At 40.9% G+C, this 10,945-nt stretch overlaps 1 long non-coding RNA gene across 2 annotated transcripts; it reads left to right on the top strand.

Moving 5' to 3' along the window:
* Positions 1-1,284: 1,284 nt before the first annotated feature.
* LOC123154705 (uncharacterized) lies at positions 1,285-5,184 on the top strand. Of its 2 annotated transcripts, none has more exons than XR_006476998.1 (5): positions 1,285-1,774; positions 2,656-3,154; positions 3,518-3,705; positions 3,806-3,920; positions 4,204-5,184. It is a non-coding gene; the product is annotated as an uncharacterized lncRNA (long non-coding RNA). The 2 variants fall into 2 exon arrangements; XR_006476999.1 differs by having other exon boundaries at positions 4,128-5,184.
* Positions 5,185-10,945: the final 5,761 nt, after the last annotated feature.

Genomic DNA, 10,945 nt, shown 5'->3' with positions numbered 1-10,945 from the left:
GCAAGATTTATAGGGAGAAGATGAACATTTAAGGAGTAGGGAAAATGACCCTTGACAAAATAAGGAAAGGAAGAGAAGGAGAGGTGGTGATGAGTGAAGGGGAAAAGTTGAAGCTTGGATCCACATGGAACATGCCACAATGCAATGTGCTACACATGAAGATGCACATGAAGATGATGATATGTAAAATGGCACCAAGCACAATGCAACATAAGAGGAGGCCATGATGCAACAATGAAAGGCAAAAGAAATATGACAAACAATGACAAGACAAAGCAAAGAGGAACAAAACAAAATCCAAAAAGAAAACCCAAAAGATGAAACCTCTTGGTATTGAACAAGACAAGGTTGGATACATCTCCAAATATGAAAGTTTTACATATGGGGTGTTACATGCTTGCATCCTCTTCTTCTCTTGAAAGACGGCAACCTCCTCCATTGCTCGTGTCAACAAGTGCTCATCCCAAGCGAGGTCATGCACCAAATACATGTCTTCAAGCGAAACTAGATACTCAAGGTTAACCATATTGCCAGTGCCAGGGCACACAACTATTGCCAACACAATGAGTGCCCATGTCCTATTTATCATAACCTCATCCTCATCGCTGCAATCTTTGAGCAACTTGATAAAATGGGCGATTGGCGCCCTGTTCCCCTCTTTGTAAATGTTGTGTAGGTCATGTTCATAGCTCTTCTTTAGAAACTTCATAGGTCTATCACCGGATGGCACGTTGAAAATCCTTCTCACCATGAGTTTGCTAAAGTTGATGGATTTGTTCTTGTATTTGAACTCACGGAGTGAATGATTCGTGAACATCACAACAAACTCAATGAGCTCATGAGGCACCTTGAAAGGCTCGATGTCCAACAAGTCTCCAAATGGGTCATTCCTTATAATTCTCCATTTCTCCGGTGATAACTGCTTCTCAAGCTGACATAGCCGTTTTGAGTTAAACCTCAACTAGAACCCACAGAGATTGCCTTTCTTCTTATTCTTCTTGTAAACCTTCTTACTCCGCTCATTCTCACCAGTGCTACCTGCAACAACTAGAAAAAGAGAAAATAAAAAAGAACTCAATAAAAACCTAGTTCGAATCAAGCAGTGGCTAGAGAAAAATATATACATGCACACATTAAGAACGTAGGACAAAATCGAACCCAAAAAGAGTCGCGACTATGGCACTAGCTGGGCATGTGCACGTTGGACTAGCTAGGAGACAAAAATGATTTCCAATCGCTTCCTTCTCTGATAGGTTGAAGCGTTCGCTTCATCCAGAAGCGAGCCCCCACACGTCCTTCTTTCCTCTCCTCGGATGGATTCCTAGGGTTGCCGCCGCCTCGCCTCTCCCCCGCGCTCATGCCTCTCCTTCTCCCGCCCCGGGCACCACCTCCTCCGGGCCCCTGCCTACACTCCGCCCCTTCCTCTTCTTGTTGTGGCAGACATCGCTGCTGAGCATGCCTGCGTCGCCGCTGCTGCGGAGGGCTCCTCGACTCCGCTGCATCCGAGGAGGGTGCCCTATGGAGGGCCCTAAATGTAGTAGGCGACTCCATCCCATGTCGCGTACGGCGGAGGCCAGGCCAAATCCGCCTCCTCCAGACCATCCACTTCGTCACACAAAACGAAAAAGGTTGGCCCTAGTTCGAGCTCCGCCACCCCATCCCAGGTCGTTGTTCATCAGTGGCAGGCCATGCTCCGCCTCCTCAACACCCACTGTGTCTGCGACCGGACCTTGACGGCGTTTGCCCTGGACAGGACCTCAACGGCGACCTCTAGGTCAGGCCTCTCTCCCTTTCGAATCCCTTCTTTTTACAGTACGCTGGGAACACTAGGCATGCCATACACCCACTGGTTCGTGCTCTATCCCCACTGAGATGCGTGGATACTTATCTAAATATAAGGTGCCTAACATTATTGATTCATTTGGATGATTCAGAAGCTGGTTATTAGAATGTGTAAGTGTTGATGATACAAGGAGCACCACTCAACCAAATGGTTTCATTTTTTTATTCTAATGCAACATTGTTAGTTTATTTTCTTAGACTTGTTTATAAATGGTCAGTCTCTTGAGTTCCAGGAGTTCAAATTATCACACATATTAGAACAGAAGTCGTCACTTTTCAGTTGTTTTCCCTAAATCTAATGTGTTTCTATACTAATCCCTAGGAAAAAATCAATACCATATTAGTAATTTGAGAATCGCTGAGAATGTTCTTCATTCTCTGATCTAGAAAGTTAATGTTGTAAATTTTGCACTAGGACTATACAGCTAATGATATGGATGGTGAGGTGCATTATAACCGTGATTTTACTTTTATTTGTATTGCTTCGACATCTGTAAATTTGTAGATTACTAATTGTTATAATGAAAGAAAAACATATATTTAGCTCAAATGTGAGAGCTATTTAGTGGTATGGTCTTTGGATTTTTGCATTCAAATGTTAGAGCTCCGGTGGTACTCACATAGCGATGCATCATGGGGCTAGAGAAGGTCCTTCATGGGTGATGTTAGATATGACATTTTAATACCAGATTCAAATTACTTCATCTTGTTTTCCTTCATTCATTAAATGAATAGGATGCTATTTGTTTGCATGACTGAATGCAAATATGAAATTGTCCTTGATGGATGATTGTAACTAAGCTCATGTTCTAGATATTAAAAAGGATCGACCGGATAATGCCCTTGCAATCACTGATTTCGCTATCAAGTCTACAATCCAGTGTTGATGTGTCAACACGGGAAGCAACGGCCAGCAGAGCGATTCGGACGAGATGCTTGCTACTAGTTTCCTCGCCATGCCGCGACCAGAGCCTCCGCCGGTCAGTACTGTTGCTGTCTTCTTCGACAACGGCAAGATCCGTAGCACATGCGAGTGGAAGACTGCGCTGCCAGTTTAGGTGTTGTTTCTCCAGGTAATATGATTCTCCGTCATGTTTTCCCAAGCACTAACAAATTCCATCATTTGTTTGGCTTGCATGTGAACAGGTCGATGGGAATTTTCTGGCTGTGGCTCTAAGCTGAATCAGCACTTGATCAACCTCAAGCCATTGTGATGGCTCCACTAGTAGGCACAAGATGGAAACTACCAGTTTGAGAAGGGGCTAGCCGAAATGAACAAGGGTCATCTACAACAATAGCCGCTTTTGTAAAGGTATGTTTGAATGTAGTTATAGTTTGTCATGTGACATGATCTGTATCTATTACTTTCTTAGTAGGTTTTCTTATTTTCTAAGCATAATCTAACAGAGTAAATTTTATTGTTGCCTATTTAGTATTTACTCTCTTTACTGAATTTATTCTTCAATAATAAGGCAAGGATTAGATGATAAATGAACTGTCCATATATTTTAACAGCATCTCAGTAAAGAACCAAGTAGAATAGAAAATTAAATACAAACATAATCTTGTCAGAATCTGGGGATGTGGAAGGTCAAGCGTGGGTGATTATTCTAAATCCGGGTACATTGTCATTATTTTTGTTGCCTGAAGTGATGTTCTGTTGGTGATTATGTAGGATGGAAGTACACTTTAGAGGATTGCGCACCTATGAAGCGGTTATTGATGAAGTCATGGACAAGGGACTTGCCAATGCTACACAGTCATGAAATCCTTATCGTCTTCCTTCTTCCATACATGATATACAACGCTATCATTAGTCCAAGTTAAAGCAGTTCTTGTGATGCTTGATACTGTTGGCAGGAGGTACAAAAATGTTTGATCTGTCAAGCATGGATGTAGGTTCTACGTTGCACCTACTGTTAGATCTAGAGTATCACCAGTTGAACCTTCTATTCATGTTCAGTGCTGACGGCAACCACAGGAGGGGGTCGGGGTGATCGAAGAATAAGGCGTGGGTGACTCCGGCGAGATGTTTGTAGAGCGGATGTCAATGATGCGGCAATGAGAAGACCCTCACTGTGAGCCCTATCCCTCTCATTTAGCATCTCAATTTTTGGTTCCCGTGCTCATGTTTCTCTGTTCTTCATTTGTGGTGATGGATCAGAAAGCCCCAGATAGTATTGTTTTAGTGTTCTATGATTGAAATAAATTTATATACTGCGGACAAGCACATAAGAAATATAGGGAAAATCTTAAAAGAATTGATCACTGTTTGCAAATTTCAGCTTCACAATTCATAGATCCTGGCGTCTTGCATTAAGAAAGCACAACAATAAAAGCCACATTCTACCGTCATTGCAGAGTGCAGGCATGGAAGGGGTGGTAAGCCAAGAGATAGTCGTGACTCAAAAAATTGTTGAATGTGTGGATGGGGTAGCTCAAATATAGATTCTGAAAAGAGGAAAAGGCGCTAAAGTTGTCCTGGAAGCAATTATTTTTCATACATGTTTTCATTCTGATAAGGAACTACTCAAAAGATAAGTTTCAAGGAACTAATCAACAAAGTGCAGTACATTGAAATACCTAATTCAGCATGTTGGTGATACACTGATCGTGGATGGGGTATGATTTTTTGCTTATATGCTGCAACATGTTGAATTAGGTAAGATGAAGCTAAGGTGAACAAACTCAAACCACGATCAGTGTATCACCACCTGCCAGTGAAGCTCCATTTTTCTATAGTTAAGCCACGACAATGGTTTAGAAAACAAACCGACTCTACCATACTTGATTATTGCATTCCAAAGTCCAAACACTATAGAAAAAGGTTTTTCATTTACGGGAAACAGTACTCTTGTACTGCATATATTCATAAATCTATAGAAAAGGTTTTGACTGTTCAATACAAGAAAACATAATCTTAATATTCTATAATCCTGAGTTATCCAAGTTCAACCACCATCAATGATTAATGGGATTCAAGCTGATTCAGTCAGAGTTGCAAAAACTTGTACATCTCCTGGATAACAGTTTTGGTGATACTCTGAAATGAGTTTTCCTGCAAAGACATGCGTGAAAAGTCTAACCAAAAAGGAGAGAGGTGTTACTAAGGGAGTGCTCAAGCATGGAAACGAAAAAAGGAATTATTTTAGTCAAAAATGGAATTTGGTGTTTTTCCCTGTGTAGACACGATTCCTGATAAATACATGAAGCACTGAGGCACCATTGTGCTAGCAAACTGCATATCCCTATTTAATCGAACCAGCTATTGTCCTGTTTTTACACCCATAATGCACTTCTAAGATAAGTGTATCTATATTCTGGAAATTTTTATTTGTTCAACATTGTCTTGTGGCAGCAACTTGTCATCACATTTAGAAGAGAGACCCGACCAACTATAGGCCATGCATAAACAAACTAGACTCTACAAAAGACAAAAAACAAAATTCTATAGGGTCCTACTACTACCTCTGATACAGGCACCACGGATGATACTTTGGCACCATTGCAGTGCCTTGTTTGCTTGTTGGGTTGCTTGTTGTTCGATTAGAAAATGAATTGGATTTGTGAAACGATCGAGAAGAGGTGTGTAGAGGGGGTGAATAGACTCCTAAAAAATAAAAGTTGCAGTTCTTATTTTCTTCAAGTTAAGGTAGAGTTTTAGCACAAGTTTAAACATCCACAATAAATTCAAGCAAGCATGGTAGGTGTATATGAGCAGTAGAAAGTAAAGCATGCAATTTGCAAGAAAGTAAAGGGATGGGATTGAAGTGTGCAAATGCAATTGGAGACACGGAGATTTTTGGTGTGGTTCCGATAGGTGGTGCTATCATACATCCACGTTGATGGAGACTTCAACCCACGAAGGGTAACGGTTGCGTGAGTCCACGGAGGGCTCCACCCACGAAGGTCCACGAAGAAGCAACCTTGTCTACCCCATCATGGCCATCGCCCACGAAAGACTTGCCTCACTAGGGTAGATCTTCACGAAGTAGGAGATCTCCTTGCCCGTACAAACTTCCTGGTTCAACTCCACACTCTTGACGGAGACTCCCAAGTGGCACCTAACCAATCTAGGAGACACCACTCTCCAAAAGGTAATAGACGGTGTGTTGATGATGAACTCCTTGCTCTTGTGCTTCAAATGATAGTCTCCCCAACACTCAACTCTCTCTCACTGATTTGGATTTGGTGGAAAGATGATTTTGAGTGGAAAGCAAATTGGAGAAGGCTAGAGATTAAGATTTATGTGGTTGGAGTGGATTATCTTGACCTCAACACATGAGTAGGTGGTTCTCTCTCAGAAAATGTATGCTGGAACTGTAGCTATGTTTTGATGGCTCTCCTCATGAATGAAGAGTGGGTGAAGTGGTATTTATAGCCTCCACACAAAATCTAACCGTTACACACAAATCACCAAACTCGGTGGGACCGAATCAGACAACTTGGTCGGACCGATTTAGTTCATAATGTGACCGTTAGACATTTTGGTGGGACCGATATGATCAACTCAGTGGGACCGATGTGCTAGGGTTACGGTAAAACCTCATTTTGGTTTGACCGATTATGAAAACTTGATGAAACCTATTTTGGTAATAATCAAAACAGAGGGTTGGTCAAGCAAACTCAGTGCGACCGATTGCATATCTCGATGAGACCGAAATTATTGTAATAGGCGACAAAGAGTTTGCAAGCCCATCTCGATGAGACCGAGATCACGTCGATGAGACTGAATCGATTAGGGTTTGTGGCAGTGGCTATGTCAAGACAACTCGGTGGCGCCAGATAGAAGTTTCAGTGGGGTTGAGTTTGACTTGTGGTTTGGGACATATGTGGATATGGGAAAGTGGTTGAGGGTTTTGGAGCATATCATTAAGCATTTTGATCAAGCAACCCATTAAGCAACACCTCATCCCCTTTTAATAGTATTGGCTTTTCCTATGGACTTAATGTGATCTTGGATCACTAAAAGTAAAATGTAGAGTCTTGAGCTTTAGAGCTTGAGCTGATCCTTTGTCCTTAGCATTTTGAAAGGGGTTCCACATCCTCTTGTCCATGCCACTCCATCTGTTGAACTTGTCTGAAATATACTAAATGAAAACATTAGTCCAATCAAGAGATATGTTGACATTAATTACCAAAACCACTCAGGGAGCACTTGTGCTTTCAATCTTCCCATTTTTGGTAATTGATGACAACATACATCAAAGCTTTAGATAAAGATATAAAAGATAACAAGTAAAGCTTTGGAAAGACATGTAACATGCATAGGCTCCCCTATATGTATGCATCCATGTCAATATGGAATGTAAGATCATGTAATGCATAATCATGCCAGAGTAGGCAAAGTGTTACATGTATCTTGGCTATATGCATCAGGGCAAATGATATGAATATATGAAGTGTAACTTCATGTTCATGATTCCTTCTTGCAAACAATATGTACATTAGGAAGAAATCTTCATGCATATGGGTGTGATGCATATACTTACCTTGTGCTCTTGAGTTGGCTTAGGAAAAGATGAACCTAAGTAAACAAGGTTAGATAACACAGATACATCTACTAGACAGAGCAAACAATAGAAGCCACAAGAGTACCAAGATCGGGATGACATGTAGAGTGTGAGTACTGGGTACTCTATTGGATATAGACATGTCCCCAAAGGTAAAAGATATGCAATGAATTCAAAGACTTCCTTCCCTAGCAGTCTTTCTCCCCCTGAATCTTTTATTGGATAATGGGAGAACATAGGGAATCAAAATCAGAACAAAATAGATCATAGACATAGACATGTCTTTCCCCTCTTAAATACATGTGACTTCCCTCCTCTTGAACACCAAGCATCTGGGGCCTTTGATGTGATTACCTTTCTCTCCCTTTTTCTCTCTCTCCCCCTTTTGAAGAGAATAAGCTTTGATGTGATCTATGTGATCTCTCTCTCTCTCCCCCTTTGGCATCAATTTCCAAGAAGGGATCTTTTGGAGTGTGAGTCAAAATAGGTTTGGTCCTTGAGTCACAGAGCAAAGCATCATATAAATTGTGATGCTGGTAGAGGATAAGAATCATTGAATGGAGTTGGAACAAAGGTGCAGGAACAAGTGGCAAATTGTTTTCTCTGCAGTGAAATCAGTGACACCGAGTTATATTTTTCGGTTGCATCGAAATGGTTCGGCTTGACCGAAAGAGACAAATCGGTATGACCGAGTTCAAGACAGAGGGAACATTTGTCACCTCAGCTCACTAGGCAAAAAGGATCTCACAAAGATTTGCAATGAATTAACTGAAGGATTTGCAATGAATTGAATGCAAGAGATGTAGAACAAAACAGAGAAAAGAAAATTTAGATGAAGTTTTTTTATAAAGGAAGGGGAATAAATATGCAAGGGACAAATGCAAAGAACAAATGCAAAGACTCAGAGAAACACCAGAGAACTTCATCCAGAAGCAGGCGGTGACAAAGTCACCTATGTTAGAGTATATTGATTAAGGAGTCAAGTGAGAACACTTGATCATAAGTCATACTCATCGTTTAAGCTCAAAATGGGGTTACCATTTTTCGTTTAAGCTTTTGGTGTATTCGCATCTTGTTGAGCTGCTTTGACCCATGACTTGGAGTAAAGCTTCTCTAAGATGGAATAACATACCTTGGGTGGTGGTGTTGAACTTGATCATGTAGTTGAACTTGTGTGGGATGCTCAAGGTTGATGTAGCTCATTAAATTTGGAGCATCACTTGTAGTTTGAGTTCATCTACCTACATGGGTTAGTCTTGCAAGGAAGAGCACTTATGTATCCAATTTGACAATCATGAATTCGATACCAAATGAAATTTGATATATAGAAGTGGTCAAAGGATATGTTGAAAGGTTTCATGCTTCCTTGTCTTCAACCACCATATTATAGAGACTTGGTGATGTAGAGATTGCTTAAGATGTGAGTGATTTGCAATCTCATAGATTTTGGTTCATCCAAGTACCTACAAGGGTTAGATAACATGCAAGGGTGCAAATATATCCAAGACATATCATCATCATAAGAGAAACATCAAGGATTAGTCAAAGGCTCATGCCTTGCATGTATCCGAATGGAGTTTCTACTCCAAGTTTGAAGCATCAATGATGTTCAATTCACCTCTCAAACAGAAAAATACTTTCTCATCAAGAGGTTTGGTGAATATATCCGCCAATTGCTTGTCAATACGAACATGCTTAAGGTCAATATCACCTTTAGCAACGTGATCTCGAATAAATGATGACGAACTTCAATATGCTTAGTTCGAGAATGTTGCACGGGATTATGAGCAACCTTAATAGCACTTTTATTGTCACAAAGAAATGGAACATGTTTCACATAGATCCCATAATCTTTAAGAGTTTGGGTCATCCAAAGTAATGGAGCACAACATGAACTGGCAGCAATGTATTCCGCTTCGGCGGTGGATAAGGATACCGAGTTTTGTTTTTTGGAGGACCAAGACAGGAGAGATCTACCAAGGAATTGACAAGTACCCGAAGTGTACTTTCTATCAACCTTGTCTCCGGCATAGTCCAAATCGGAGTAGCCAACAAGATCAAAAGAAGACCTCTTAGGATACTAAATGCCAAAATTTGATGTATGTATTAGGTATCTCACTATCCCTTAGCCTTAAGATGACATTCTTTGAGGGCATCTTGATATCGTGAACACATGCACACACTTAGCATGATATCGGGACGGGATGCACATAGATATAACAATGAACCAATCATAGAGTGATAAACCTTTTGGTCAACCGGTTTTCCATCCTTGGTCAAGTTAAGATGTCCACTAGTAGGCATGGGAGTTTTCATACCTTTGCTTTCTTGCATGTTGAACTTCTTGAATAAGTCCTTGGTATACTTTGTTTGGGAAACAAAGGTACCCTCCTTAGTTTGCTTGATTTGCAAACCAAGGAAGAACTTGAGTTCACTCATCATAGACATCTCAAACTTTTCCGACATTAGCTTTCCAAACTTTTCACTAAAATGAGGGTTAGTCGAACCAAATATGATATCATCAACATAAATTTGGCACACAAATAATTCACCATTAACCCTTTTAGTAAAAATAGTATAATCAATCTTCCCAATCTCAAACCTTTTTCAATAAAGAATTTAGTTAAGCATTTATACCATGCTCTAGGAGCTTGCTTAAGACCATAAAGAGCTTTGTGAAGTTTGTAAACATGGTTGGGTTTTTTAGAATTAACAAAGCCGGGAGGTTATTTAACATAAACTTCCTCCTCAATTTCACCATTAAGGAAAGCACTTTTAATGTCCATTTGGTACAAGGTGATATCATGGTGATTAGCATAGGCAAGTAAGATGCGGATGGACTCAAGTCTAGCAACGGGGGCATATGTCTCACCGTAGTCCATACCTTCGACTTGAGTGTAACCTTGGGCGACGAGACGTGCGTTGTTGCGGACGACTTGACCATCTTCATCTTGGTTGTTGCGAAACACCCATTTGGTACCAATGATGTTGTGGTTGTTGTCGGGCTTCTCGACCAATGTCCACACTTGATTTCTCTCAAAGTCATCATGCATGGCATTTATCCAATCCGGATCTTCCAATGCTTCTTCAACCTTCATAGGTTCAATGCTAGAGATGAATGAATAATGTTCACAAAAATTAGCCAAACGAGTTTTAGAGCGAGTGATTCTCCTGGTTTGAATATCATTGAAGATTTGTTAAATGGGATGGTCTCGTGAAACTCTTGCTCGAACTCGTGGGAGCTTTTGTTTGGATCAGGGTGGAGCATCTTCTTCATCATCTTGTTCTTCTTCTTGGCCTTCTTCATTGTTGGCATTGTCGTTCTCTTATCTAGGTGGAGAAGGAGGTTGATGAGGTTCATATTGGTGTACTTGTTTTCTTCATTTTGGCGTGTCCCATTTGTGGATGCTTCCATGTCAACTCTTGGTTCACCTTGTCGTGAGGTAGAAGCTTGCACTTGGATGGACGAGGTACTCTCCTTCACCTCCATTGGACGAATCTTGCCAATAGACAAGTCTTGGATTGCTTCCGAAGGGTCTTTGTCTCCTACATCAATTGGCAATTGCTCTACTTGCGAGCCGTTAGATTCA

Source organism: Triticum aestivum, chromosome 7A, assembly GCF_018294505.1.
Source record: "Triticum aestivum cultivar Chinese Spring chromosome 7A, IWGSC CS RefSeq v2.1, whole genome shotgun sequence".
Classification (NCBI taxonomy): Eukaryota; Viridiplantae; Streptophyta; class Magnoliopsida; order Poales; family Poaceae; genus Triticum; species Triticum aestivum.
Note: the sequence above shows the minus strand (reverse complement) of the source record. Positions and strands in the feature narration are given on the sequence as shown.